The sequence below is a fragment of the Halichoeres trimaculatus genome, unplaced genomic scaffold (assembly GCF_033239565.1).
Source record: "Halichoeres trimaculatus isolate MK-OKI-2021-1 unplaced genomic scaffold, fHalTri1.1 fHalTri1_scaffold_3, whole genome shotgun sequence".
NCBI lineage: Eukaryota > Metazoa > Chordata > Actinopteri > Labriformes > Labridae > Halichoeres > Halichoeres trimaculatus.
This window is the reverse complement of record NW_027437181.1, coordinates 19,595,978-19,611,047: the sequence shown is the minus strand read 5'-3', so window position 1 is coordinate 19,611,047 and position 15,070 is coordinate 19,595,978. Positions and strand designations below refer to the sequence as shown.

Sequence of the window (15,070 nt, the reverse complement as noted above, 5' to 3'; positions counted from 1 at the left end):
AATACACTCAAACAAGCGGTCAGACATTCACGATTTAATTCGCATGGTTGCTCAAGGATGTGGTCTTCATAGTGCGTAAGTCATCTGTTGGTATAGGGTGATTTGTGAGCACACACATGTTGTAGCATGAGCAGTGACGGAAGTCAAATTCTCATAAAGCTCTGTGGACATAGCTGGACTTGAATCAGCCCATCAAGAGAAGATCAGTTGGGATCAGCTTGATTATGAATATAATAAAATGTATCAGAAAAAAACTCTTATATATGCTCTGAACAATTCATAGTATACAAACTACGGGTGTATTTCTTGGTTCTTACATGTAGCAGTTTCCCCCATACTCTTCCTACCTGGTTCTTTGCTCAGCAGCAGCTGTGTCAGGTGAATAGCCTCTAGTTGGAGCTCCTTAGACACTGTTGCTTCTCCAAGCAGAAGAAAGGCCAGAAAACAGATGTCACACCACCTGAGGATTCACCAGACCCTTACTGATTGTAAGACAGTGTACCATATAGTATAAAGAAAAGTACATGAATGTACTTGAGAAAATTTTGACTAGTTTTTCTTAAGAAATCAGAAATGAATATACTGGTTTTACATCCTAAACCAAGGTTGTACTTGTATGTTTGCAGAGCTGTTATATCATTTCAGTCATTTTGCCAGTTCAGTCCTGAGGTCTCTGGGTTTCACAGCCTGCTCACAACAACTGCTGCCTCAGCTAAAATGCCTCCAAAATTTGCCAGGCTTCCACAGATTTCACCACATCCAAACATAATTAAAGAATCAAATTGATTAACACTTGAGCCAAACCATTCAAACTAAACTAGGGAAGAAAATAAGAAAAATGTGTTCTCCTTCAGTTCAAAGTTTAACATCTGGGGGAGAAAAGACAGCACCTCTGAAACAAGGAAACTCTACAACTCTCTGAGAGGTTTGACCAGCTTCTCTTGGATCTACTTAGCCACTCTGGATACCTTGGCCTCTGCACTGCTCGTGGGGGTTATGTGCTCAAAAATAAAAACACCAACAATCTACTACAACCACAGATTGTGGCAGCTCTTAAAGTACAATTGTACAATAAAAAAGAAAGATAAAGCAATGGAAGGTTTGTATGATTGGACTGGTTGGATCCTCTGGCCTTAAGTAGCAGAATGAGGTTTTAACACTGTTTGGCTATGCAACTCTGATGTGTTTTGCTTGCTTCACCAGCAGGAGGAGTTGCTGCTACATGGACTAAAAACTGTCTCCATGTCTCGATGTCAAGACTCCTAAGTGAGACCAGCACTGGGGACTGAGAGCAGCAGAGCATAATGTGAGTTCACGGTGGGCTCAGGTGATACTGCAAGGTGAGAATGAAGCTCAGAGGTGTGTGTGTGTGAGTGTGTATGCAGGGAGGGAGATAAATGGGGGATGAAGAAGGCAACGATGCTGCCAGGTGTGTAAGTACTGTGAAGGTGAAAGCAAGACAGGGCATGCAGAGAGGGGTTATTCTGTGGATCTGTGTAAACAGAGCTGGATGGATATAGATATTTTCATAAAATATTGGACCAAGTGCTGCATTTAATGTTTAACAATAAAAGAGCTTCCTCTACGCGTCATCTCTAAAGGGAAACTAAATCCAGCCTCTGTTGGCACCTCGACTGAATTTCATGACTGCCTTTCCAGGCCTCTGGCTTGCATCAACATGACTTCCAGAAATACAGATATTTGAGTCTATTTCAGTCCCGGGACTCTGTATCTGAGATATTGAGCCTTATTTTTGTGCTACCTGTTGCTTGCTGGCCTCCGCCTGCAGCAGCTCTCTGATGGACAGAGTGGCCACTATCTGCCTCTTGGCTCTGTGACTGTTGCTGCAGTCTCTCTTTTTCTGCACAGCTGGATATTAAAGAGGGGAAAGAACCATCAGAGGAAATTCTTGGCTTTTCCAGACTTCACCTTTGCTCTCTGCTTTTTACTCACCACAGCTGCAACATCTCCCAACAGAAAAGACCTACTTTTTACATCCACAAGGTCTCTCTGTCCTCGGTGACATTAAATTCGCTGTTAAAGCCAACAAAAATGTTGACAACTTCCCATATGTGGCAGCAATCAAAGAGAAGTCCTCACCATATTGAGAGATGTCTTCATTTTGTTTGAACATTTAAGTGTCTTATTCATGATGAATTGTAGTATGATCAAGTAACCTTAACAACCTTGAATTAAAAATATTCTGGGACTGATGAACATTGCAATGCAAATGAAAGTTGAAAAAGGAAGGAAACTTATTCCAACTCATATTATGCTGCATATGTGGCACAAGAGAAGAGGGGGAAAAATAGAAAAAAGGATCTGACATTCTTTAAATCTATATTACTCACCTTATTTATATTTCCACTTACTGATTTCCTCAAAAAAAAAAAAAAAAGAAAAAAAGAAAAAAAAAGAAACAAGCTATAAAGGCAGATAAAAGATACATGCACACATGTGGAGAAAACCTTCCTGGCTCTCTCGTCAAAGTGTTATATCAATCAAAGTTTTATGAGGGTATGTTTTTAATCTAGTTGTGATGACCTGTCTTGATTAAAAATATCTTGATTTGATTTCCTGATGTTGACAACAACATCTTACATCCACCGCTTACAATAAAAAGTGGGCGTTGACCCCTGGATGCTTGATGCTATTGATGGTGTTTAGCAGAGCACATGTCAGCCAATGTTGATAGCCCCTCTGTGATGGTCATTAGAAAGAGAGCAATCTGTGCGCACTCAGACTGATTCCAATGTGGCTCCACAAAGTCAGACAACAGGAGCGCATGTCAGAGCCATCAGTCATCGGAGCAGTCCTCTCAGCAGCCAATCAGGAGCGTATTAATCAAACTAGAGGAGAAGGAGTGTGATTCTCCCTCCGTGCTTCCCCGGCATGGTCCTGCATGACAATGTCCCCTGATGAGTCTTCTGTGGAGCATCAACGCCAACCATCAGGACGAAGCATGCTCAGAAGAAAAGTATAGAATGACTGGTTCCTTGAAATTCCTTCTTAAATCTCTTTGTGCTTTTGCTTCCTGGATGTGCCCCTGGCTTAATTTGTAAGTTTTATGACAAAGTTTAATGCAAGCCTGGCTAATTAGTGAGGTAAACATTTAAACAAGTTGCTCTGGCTTTTTCTTCAGGGGGGTATGAGCAACATATTTCTCCTGAGCAAATATTAATCTTTGCCTGGCATTGTTAATTATACATGTTCAGGGACTGTTCATTGCTTTGCTCATTGCATCTACTTATTTCTTGCTTATGTATAGAAGATAAGAAGACACACAAAAACCTAAATGCAAATAGATACTTACATTATTGTTGTTAGGGGGAATTACAAAACTATATCTTTCTATGTCCAACTATCCCAAAACAAAACAAGAAAATAACAGCCAAACAACCTCAAATCATGAAAATCTTGGACTTCTAGCATGGACATCAAGTATTGTAACTTTGTACCCATATTTAAACCTGGGAAACCTTAATACTCTGTCTCTTTAAATGTTGTAACATCCCAATTCATTGCTTATTCAGACATACTATCAAGTGTAAGTTATGATACTGGCCGATGCCTGCAAAGACATGAGTAATCTGCTTCTCACATGGGAAAGAGCGACTCTACAGCCATGTCTCACCACTGATTTGAAATCCTGTGTTATTATCTATATGTTATTGCTTCCATGTCCTGACTGATCCCACTGCTGTTTGAATTGCTTTTCTATTAAAAGGTGAAGTTTCTCCTGTGTCATATATATTTGTCACCTTACACTCCAGGACTAGGTGATAACTTTAACACATAGGTATAACTTCTCACTTCAACCTGAAAGATTTTTTTTTAATTTTCTCGACCAGTGGTGTTATTATCTATTACAAATAATTGATTGAAATACTGGACCGGACTTGTCTGCAGCTGTAAGCGGGGTTGTTGTGGATGCTGCTCCTTCTGGCCGTTGCAGCCTGACACACTTTTATTTGAAGCTCTGTCTACACTTGTAGAACACTGTATCCTACCTCCATGAGAGTAGGAAAGGACTGGGGCTGATAAAGACAAGTCTGCCAATCAAAAGATTTGGTTGTTGCAAAGTGTGCAAAGTGTGTTTCCCCTGACCTATAAGACATAAACCCTTTTCATTTAGTTACTAATAAATAAGTAAATATCCCTGAGGCTAATCTAATAAGTCATTTAAACTCCTAAGATGGATCATGTTGCTGAGAGAACATCAACTTTGTTAAGAGCAGAAAGGCACTTTGACAGGCACGATCAGTCATGATCCCTCTCTTCAACGAGGGTGCATAATGAATCTTATTCCACCTCTGTGAACACAGGTAACCTTGTAGGTAGACATAACTTCACAGCAAGGAGATGATTGTGAATTTACAGCCTCTCAGGAATCACCTGGGCACTGTTTCATAGTGGTGATGATAATAAAAGCAGGGTTACAGGTAGAGATATCACTGTTCTGTTTGACTGCTGGAGCCAAAGGCCTCAGAGGCGCACTGCTAGTTATTACTCAAGAGGAAGAGGAAACTCCCCATTTAATTAAAGCAGCTGGAGGTCAGCAGCAAGTCAAAGACCACTACTCTCCTCTGGCTAATTTTACATTGGGTGCTCTGTTTTAAGTCCCTCCATGTTGCTTTATATTCTATCTTGCTTGTGTTTGATTGCTGCAGGATTGTCTCTGACAAACACGCATTCACAGTGAAGAGTGTTCCTGCACTTGTACTTGCACCGTACAGGCCGCAGGCTGTAATGTATGTAAATTGCATATTTAGTTTGGGGAGATGAGGCAGCTGGGGATTACAGTTTAACAAGGAAAATGCTTTCAGTGGTCAAAGATCAGTTAGATTGAATTAAGAGATTAGAATACATTTGCCTTGCAGTTATCTGGATTGCTTCTCAGTTCTGGGGATCTGAAGATTTCTTTTTATCCAGTTTGATACCAAGTGGCACAGTGGGGTATGATATGATACATACTATATGATTTAACAAAATATTTATTCATCTATTTATCTTGTTGCTCAAAAATTATTTTGGTTCATTTTCACTCAAAATTTGGATTTTTTCTTCTTTTCCCTCTGTTTGTTTATTGTGTAGTCTCATATATAGTTTTGAACGTTTGTGTGATGTTTGTCACTGGGTGTAAATACACTTTAAAACAACAAATATATCAATGTAAAAAAAAAATCACAGATAAACAAAACTCAATATGAGGCAGATAGATAACACCCATGAGAAAGTCATGCTATTAACATGTGAAAATATATTCATGACTTGTTCATTTTATTAGGACATCAAAAATATCAATACAGTGAAAAGGTCTCATGCTGGGAAGTCTTTCATCAATTTTTTTTGCTAAAGTGTACATGATACTCTCCCACCTGGAACAATCAATAGGGCGGAGAAGAGTGATATGAAGCAAACAAACAGAGTGAGGATGAGGCCTGATTAACCTTTGCTTTGGTTCAGAGATAAGTGATATTGTGCAAAAAATGCCTCATTACAGGGGGTGCAGATGACATTTACTTATCTAAGCAGCCTTTTTATGTTTCCGTGGTGTTGATAAGGTGTATTTTATTTTCATAACAAAGAGAAACTTCCATGTATTGTTCCCCTCTGTCAGTCTCATTGCATCTTCTGTGTTATTGATCATCACTAGAGCATTTTATGTTGGTAATCAAGGAAGTCTGATCCCCAAATAAAATATTTTTACCAGAGAGCATCTCTGTGCAATTTTATATTTGTAATTGAAATGACTAATCGACCTGTAGCCCAAACAATTGGAAATTAAAAAATGAAAACAAAACTCTACTACATGTTCTTGTTTGGAAAAAGGGGTTGGCGTGTGCATTATGACAGCTTCTGAGAGAGTGAAAGACAGATATAAAGGTGAAAGTGGTCCTTCCACTTTCACCTTTTTTTTTTTTTTTTTTTTTTTTTTTTACAAATTATAACAAATTATATGTCAGACCACATATGAGATTTCCCAGTACTGATATCCATCATACTTTGGTGTAATGGGATTTCCTGGGTGAGTACCACTCCTTTCTTGAATGTCACAGTAGGCCGCAGGTCAGACCTCCCCTGACAGGGGCTTGCACATTTAAGCTTTGCCTCTGTGATTGATAGATCATCAAAACCTCAGAGTTGTGGGCAGGCTGCAGAGGAGGACTCATTACTCTGAGAAATGCTTAATGAAAAGATATCAAATTAGCCATGAACACAGAACGTTTGAGGAGGATTATCAACTTTAAAAAACAAACAAACACACACACACACACACACACACACACACACACACACACACACACACACACACACACACAGATATACATATATATATATATATATATATATATATATATATATATATATATATATATATATATATATATATATATATATATATATATATATATACACACACACACACACACACACACACATATATAAATAAATAAATAAATATATATATGTATAGATAGATATGTACCGCATTTTCAAATTTCAATAATGTTTTGTGACTGAACCCAACCAATTTTATCCACTGTTTGCACATTTTATTGAGTCAATCTGTATTATTTAATTTTTTTTTGGATGAGACAATCATTCATGATCCTGTCAAAACAAAATTTAGGACAATAAATACTCTGTCCACTAGGGGGAGGTAAAGTACATAAAATCTGCTCAAAGCTAACGGATCAAATCTTAAAGGAGCCAAAGTTTACTACATCAGAGCATTATCCAGTAGATGTTGATGAATACTATGATGTCTGATGAAAAAAGAATCAGTAACAAGGCTAAAGATAAATATTATTATAATTGAACCTTTAACTGTCCTTCCTCACTGTTATCCACTGTCTTGTGTTTCTGCAGAACACACCTAAAATAGTGAGATGTTATAAGGTATTGTAGTAGGTTCTGGCCATCTTAAAATAGATAAATTATTAAAAAGGGTTAAAAAGGGTTATAAAATTTACATTAAAGCCTATATTGTGAATGAACACTGGTTTTAGACTCCAACGTCTTACAGTGCCTGTCTTTACATGTCTGAGATTCTTACCAGCTGCAGATGCAACCCTCATTGATGCACACAGAACAGAACCTTTTGTCTCGGTGAATTAAATTTTAAGCTACATCACAAACCTAAACTTGGATACCAGGATCCTTCAAGATCAACATGCTGTAAAGTCAAATAAAAGAAACCATGTTTGTTTGGAGTTTCATAACAAAAAGGAGTAAAAGTAAAACAAAACAGCAAAAATACATAAAATCATGGTAAGCTCATGATTTAGTGAGGCGATAAAAACTGGAAAGGTGGCCGTTCATCATGTAGGCAAGCTCACCAGGAGAGGGCCTGTCACAGACACCACCAAGTCCAGGAGGCGTTTGGAAAAGAGGGGGGGATCCAGTACCCCTCCACTATGGGCCAATGAATTTTCCAGATGGACACATATAGACCTTAAATGGACGATGAGTCCTTTCTTTTTGCTGCTCTGAACTCCAGTGTCCCTGCAATTTTGCTGATTGATGTTAAATGTTAAGTTAAAAAGCAACCTCAGACTCATTGCTGTAAAAAACAAAACAAAAAAAAACAGATAACGGGGAAGGGTTTTGTTGTTCTGACTAATGAATCGGTCTAGATCCCGAAACACATGGATAAATGATGGACACAAACCTTGATCAATAAAGAGCAAGTCTGTTTGAAGGTTGATCAAAATCTGACACGAGTTGAGGACTTCAATGCAGCCACTCTCAGTTCAGTGTTTAGTTTTTTAGGTCCTCGCTGAATTTACACATTATTGTGTGTGTGTTTTTTTTAATTAATTAATTAGCCTATATTTACTATTTGCTTTTAATTTAGAAAAAATAAACTTAGATTAAACCAAAATGTTTGTGCAATTGTATGAATACTGTAACTAGCATACATAATCTGCACCCCTGCATCCCATTGACTGTATACAGTGTGGCTCTGTTATTTACCATTTTATGGTTTTGAAGCCAAAATACCCCTGTCACAGGCGCCACCATTGGCAGCTGTTGTACAGCTAGAGTATGCACAGTAGAGGCCACGAAGGACTCAGAAAGAATATGACTGGAGCCGGGTGACAAAAATGAGAAAATGTTTTGGTTTTTTTTCTTTAGAGGGTCTAATCTCTTCTTGAATCTACCTTCTGACATATTTTACAACCACCAAAAATAATACAAAAGAATGGCAGCTGTCAGTTATCGTTAAACGTGACATAAGCCACAGTTTTAACTTCTTCTAACTAGCGTAATGAAAATAAAACTTTTTCAGAAAAAACGAGGATTTGAATAAGGCAGCCAAACAATATCTTCAAATCAACACAACAATCAAATGTGAGAAACATTTCTACCAGGTATATTATTTTTTTTTTTAAGTTTAACCACAGCAAGATGACGGTCTTTTTTTTTCGCTTTAAAAGGAAACCTCACTTCCGGTTTACGTCTTATTAACGTCTCAGAGCGCGGTCACACCGGCCGTCCAAATCGTGCCGTGCTCAAGCACAATTGCCCTCCACCCCACTGTTAACAACCATGCCGTTCCCCAGCTGGAGAGTGACCAACGGTCACACAACTCCAAGATGAACCAGACTTTAGCGGGTATCACACACGCGCATGGCCCACCGGCGTCATCGTGAAGCGTCTGTTAACATGAAGCGCGATCTTATCAGAGTCAGCACAATGAGACACAGACGACACTTCTTCAACTTTAGGAACTTTTTGAGTGATGGTAAGTTGTTTTGGTCAGACACGGCCCTCTAACACCCCTGCTTTCTTTAAGATGATTGTCTAGAGATAGATCACACGCGCTGCCGGCGTGCTTGTGGTCGTGCATGAAGTAAACCGTGCTAAAGCCCACCTCTCCGCGTGTCAAAGCAGAGAAGTGAATGGTGCTCAAGCACGACACGGTTGCGATCACTCTGGCCATTCGAAACGTGCTTTAAGCACAGTACGGTTTGCCAGTTACCGCGTCCTTAGGTTTTATTTGAATAGGCGACCAACGTTGAAATTCAGGGTAGTGGGTGTAGTGCAACAGTTCATGTTTAATGGGTAGAGATTATAATCATGAAACTTAAGTATTCCCAAAGGACTGTTGGAAAAAAACAAACAAACAAAAAACTACATTTAACGTTGCCTACAGAAAACCTTCATGTCCGATGTTTGTCAGTTTGGCGCTATACGCAGATGAAAAAAGCTGTGGTTATCAAGAGACGTTCTGGCTACGGTATGTTGGCATGTTAGGCTCAGCAGACATTAAATTGGTAAACAGTTGGATAAAGACCAGTTAATTTGTCTGAAGATCTAGAAAAACAGATAAACTAGACCTGCAAATAAAAGCTGTCCTCAAATGCATGAATTGGACAACATGGTGGCTAGATTTTCAGTTGCGTTCAGGTGTCCATTTAAGTTTGTCTTATGATGGCCTAGACAACCAATAGCCACCCTTATAGAACTCAGTTATTGTTTAATATGGTAATAACTTTCATCTGACTTGGATCTTCCTATCTGATTCATGGCAAGGTAGAAAATATGCATAGTAATCTTTGTCCAAGTTATTGTTCTCTTTCTAAAGGAATGGCTGCTAACAGCTTTGCATCCACTTCAATCTCATCTAGGTAGACGAGTCTCTATTGATGTGCTCTCTGTCATGTACTGACTTTACTTATACTTTGTTCATTGTTGTCTCTTTTTGCTGTTTGTGGATGTATGTGTAGCTGAGGTGGACTGCAAAATCAGAATTGCCCATTGGGATGAATAAAGTTGTCTAAACTAAAAAAAAACTCTTTTAATAACTGGGTATCCGCATCCTACTATTTCATTATTCCCATCCCCATTTACTTACAGTCATTTAAAGAAATCCTCACAAAATGTTTGGCAGTATTTGCCTTTTCCACTCACTGATTCCGAAGCAACAAGTGACATTACAGTCCAGCGCTTCTACTTAGTTTTAGGATGTTGTTTTTTACAAAAAGTTGTTGTGGCATTCAGCAGTAACATAAAAGCGGTTCTGTCTCATTTTTAAAGGGTCAGCGTTAAAAAATGTGATATGATTGCTGAACTCTGAATGAATCTGCTTCATTTACTCAAAGTTTTTTTTTTTTATTATTTTGAGACCTGAGCGTGTCCTCAGCTGCAAATTAAAAGGAAAAATAACTGTTCTGTGAAGAAAGACTGAAAAATGAGAGCCTTTTCCAAGGCCCTCTGCAGTATTTTAATTAAAACCACTTGTTCCCAAACCTGTACTTAATGTTTCCCATTAGTCATGTTTGAGGGATTACAGACAGCACCAATGAAAGTCAAAGATTAAATGGAAAATGCAGATGTGTTAACAATTCGGCTTGTTTTATAGCTATCAAAGCTTTTTAGTAATTTTGAAAAATTAACTGGCCTTGACAAGGTTCCCTACGTCCACTTAAAACTAAAGATGACATCCAGCGGAAAGAGAAAAATCTGGAAGGAGTTTCTTGCATGCAGGTCAGCAGGGGAGCTCTCCAAGGAAGATGAAAGATTTCTCAGAGAACATTTGATCCTTTTCAATCACTATCAACCCTGGCTTATAAGATGCGAAGGCTTTCACAAATCTCTGTACCATTTCTTATTCACTTTATTATAGTGGTTAATGGCCTGATTTCTTTGATGAACATCTTAAGGTAAAACAAAATGACACAAAGATGTCATCAGGATCATACTTACATCTGACATACTGATGGGTGCTGAACACCACTTTCAATATCTCTTTAATGAAATGCACATATTCTAAAACAGACCTGTTTGTAGCTTGAGCTCACTGTGGTTTGTCTGAATGCATTGTGAATTCTTGTTGACCTTTGATCCAGGGTTTGTACCCCTGTCATTCAAGTCTCAAAGCTGCTTCCTCTGATGGTCTCAAATGTCACAGGACAGAAAATAAGTCAGACTGGATTGCTTCTGCCTTTTGCTCATTTCCTAGCTATCCCAGCTCAAATATCATATCCACAGATGCTTGACCTGACAGAGAGTAAATGTATTTGAAATGTATGTATCAGTGAGCTGCATGCATGTAGCATTGGTTTATGTTTTCACTCATTTTCATGGAGTTTTATCCAAGAAAAACACAAGATGAAATATTTTCCAGCGGTTACTGATGAAGATGATTTTGGAAGAAATAGGACATAGAAAATCATTGAGTTTCTATATTTTTAACTGCATCTAGCTCTAGAGGGGTCAGTGATCACTTATAGGCTTAAACCTCGGCCCAGTCCAATGTTCCTCTTAGAACAACAAACACTGTGTGAAATATTTGACAGCACCGGCACCTGTAATCACATCTTCGCTCTCCTCCTCTCTCTGTTTGTAAATTAGCACCCTGTCAGCACTCAAGCAGATTTTCAAAGATCAGAAAGAAGAGAAAACAGAAGAAGAGAAAAAAGAAGAGAAATGATTGTTTTGGAGGCTCAAAAACCAGGTATGACTATTTTTTTAATGCTACTCCAGATTTTGGAATATTTATGGGGCATTACTGCGGCAGCGGGCCATCTAATGTTATTTGCAGGAGGCACACATTGTTCACGTCAAGCTGAGACAAGCCAAAGGCGCAGCCACATGATCATGACCTCGCTGCTGAAGGGCCAAACTGCATGAGGCAAATGTAATTCAGCATCTGTGAGAGCTCAACACAATTAATAACATGGCCAGGTCATGAAAATATAAGAACAGGTAGAACTTAAGTCCTAAAGCTTTGTGTTAAACAGTGGAAGGCATCTGCACATTGCTGAACTGAAGAAGAGCGATGTGATGCAGCTGATTAGTTTATTAAAACACTTTCTCACTAAGAGGAGATGTAGAGAAAAAATACCGTAGGACTCAGGGTGGCTGTGTGTGAATAAACATATATGTTACTCATGACTGTGGAAAATGGCCCCCAGCATCATCTTATCTGGAATCACTTTATTTTAGTCAATAGTGTACCTGTATCCCAGGGTTAAAATACTCTGTCACAGTGTTAGTACTGTAAAAGCATGCAGAATTCTAAATACTTTATATCTGGGAAAAAAAGTATAAAAAAAGAGGTATCTTTAGTAAAGTATAACATATCATGTCTGTTTTTCCTCATCTGTGTAAATGCAGCCCTTTAACATCATATCTGAGTGGACACAAACATAGAAAGCTAGAGGCCTGTATTGTCCTGCCTACATAAGTGTAACCAGCGACTCTTAGGGCTGACTCAGATAAAAATGTGGCGTGCTTTTACGCTGCTCGGTCAAATGTGAAATAAATAAAAAGAGAGGAAAATGGCTGCTCTCTTGGCTGTACCCTTGGTCCCTTGCTCTTTGTTAAAACCATATCTCTGCTGCTCCATTGCCCCCAGCTACATTAAATCCCATTAAATTCACCTTCATTAAAGCAGTCCTCTCTACTCCTTGCAGCAGCCCTGGTGCGGGCCTCTCAAGGACAGCACAGTAATGAGGCTGGACTGGATTTAACCTTGAAGAGTACAGGTTTTCATTTCCAAATCAATAACTTATGGTTTCAAAACTGCCACTAGATCCAGGCTATAATTTTCAGGCATTAATTGTGTGGATTATGTTTCTCTACATTTCTCCACATTTTGAAGGAACACTGCTGAGCTGGAGAGCTGTTGACAGTGAAGAAAGAAATCTTCTTAAAATCTTGGTAATCCTGAGTATTTTATTCAATCAATTGTTGATATACTGGTCACAATTGTGTACTTGCGCCACACAAGTGGCAATTTCAAACACAAGACTTGAAACAAAGAACTTAAGTGAATTGGAGGGATCTGAGCAGTCAGACAACTACTACCCCAAGGGTTCCTAGCCACCACCAGGCCCAGGGGGCTACTAGCCTCCACCAGGCCCACCAGCAGCTAGCCATCACCAGGCCCAGGGGATACTAGCCTCCACCAGGCCCTCCACCAGGCCCACCAGCAGCTGGCCACCATAAGGCCCAGAGGCTACGCTACTAGCCTCCTCCAGGCCCAGGGCTACTAGCCTCCATCAGGCACACCAGGGGCTACTTACCACCTGGCCAAGGGGCTACTAGTCTCCACCAGGCCCACCAGCAGCTAGCTACCAACAGGCCCAGGGGCTACTCGTTTCCACCAGGACCAGGGGCTTCTAGCCTCCACCAGGACCAGGAGCTACTAGCCTCAACCAGGCCCTCCACCAGGCCCACCAGCAGCCAGCCACCAACAGGCCCGGGGCTACTAGTCTCCACCAGGCCCAGGGGCTACTAGCCTCCACCAGGCCCTCCACCAGGCCCACCAGCAGCTAGCCACCACCAGGCCCGAGGCTACTAGCCTCCACCAGGACCAGGGGCTACTAGCCTCCACCAGGACCAGTGGCTACTAGCCTCCACCAGGCCCACCAGCAGCTAGCCACCACCAGGCCCAGGGGCTACTAGTCTCCACCAGGCCCACCAGCAGCTAGCTACCAACAGGCCCAGGGGCTACTCGTTTCCACCAGGACCAGGGGCTTCTAGCCTCCACCAGGACCAGGAGCTACTAGCCTCAACCAGGCCCTCCACCAGGCCCACCAGCAGCTAGCCCTTCACCAGGCCTGAGGCTACTAGCCTCCACCAGGACCAGGGGCTACTAGCCTCCACCAGGACCAGTGGCTACTAGCCTCCACCAGGCCCACCAGCAGCTAGCTGCCAGGCCAGGGCAGTAACAGAACTACCACAACCACAACAGCTTGGCATCAGCCAGCCCAGGGACCGGAGCCAGTCACCAGGTTGAGCTCAAGCTCCAGCTCTGGTGAGTTGTCTACAAGATGCCACCCAAAAGAAGTGCTGTCAGTGATGAGGAAATGGAGGAGATAAAGAAGTCATTAAACTTTATGTCGGATGAAATATCAACAATCTCTAAACAGCAGAAAATGATTATGGACTTAATGGGTGAAATTAAAGATCTTAGAAGGCAAAACGAGGAAAAGGACAAGAAAATTGCAGCCCTGGAATGCCGGGTGTCAGACTTGGAGCAGTACTCTAGAATAAATGACGTAATTGTTAATGGGTTAGAAACCATGCACCGTTCATATGCAAGGGCAACAGTAGCAGATGGTGAACCACCTGAGCAAGAGCTCCTCTCCCTAGAGCACAAGGTTCTTGCCTTTTTTCAAAGCAAGGATATCAATGTGGAGAGCAGGGATATAGAGGGGTGTCACCTTCTCCCAAGGAGAAATAAAAATGAGAAACCTGCTATAATTATTCGATTTGTCAATAGAAAACAAAAAAAAGAACTTCTCAAACAGGGACGAAAGCTGAAAGGGACAAATGTTTATATCAATGAGCACCTCACTAAGAAAAATGCAGACATTGCAAGGCAGGCTCGGCTGCTAAGGAAGCAGAAAAAAATACAATCAACATGGACATCAAATTGTAAAGTATTCATCAAGCTAAATGGCACTCCAGAACAAGCAAAAGTTTTAGTTATCAGAGAGTTAGTCGAACTAGAAAAATATCAGTAATGCCTTGATCTGCGAGTCCAGTGACAGTCACCAACTATATTGGATCATGTTTAGTGAAGAAAATATTTCAAATGTGACTGGAAAATTACAACTAACCTATGCTTGAAAGTATACATACTACAATCCATGGAGACTCAGACCATAGGATAATGGAACACGAAAATAACATCGACCCAGACAAAAATCTATTTAACAAACTGACACATGACTGCACATATTACACAGATGATCAATTTGTTACAAGTGTAAAGGTTGTAGATAGCATAACAATGATTCACTTCAATAGTAGAAGTCTATATTCAAACTTTGATGCCATTAAGGAATATCTTAGACTGTTTATGAGACCATTCAGTGTAATAGCTGTATCTGAGACATGGATAAACCCTGAAAAGGCTGGAGACTTTGAAATAAATGGCTATGAATTCCTTCACTTGGATAGAGAAAATAAAAAGGGAGGTGGGGTTGGCCTGTTCATTAATAAAGACTTGCACTTTAAAAAAGTTGAAAGTATGACAACTGTCATCGATGATGTGATGGAGTGTCTTACTGTTGAAATTTGTATGGAAAAAGAGAAAAAAATTATT

General features: G+C 40.2%; 1 protein-coding gene across 1 annotated transcript in view; it reads left to right on the top strand.

Moving 5' to 3' along the window:
- Positions 1-8,493: 8,493 nt before the first annotated feature.
- zfhx3b (zinc finger homeobox 3b) overlaps positions 8,494-15,070 on the top strand; it is a 333,079-nt gene continuing 326,502 nt past the window's right edge. The window contains exons 1-2 of the mRNA XM_074666024.1: positions 8,494-8,752; positions 11,365-11,467. The gene's annotated coding sequence lies outside the window, so the exon portion shown is untranslated. The remainder of the gene's footprint in view (positions 8,753-11,364; positions 11,468-15,070) is intronic.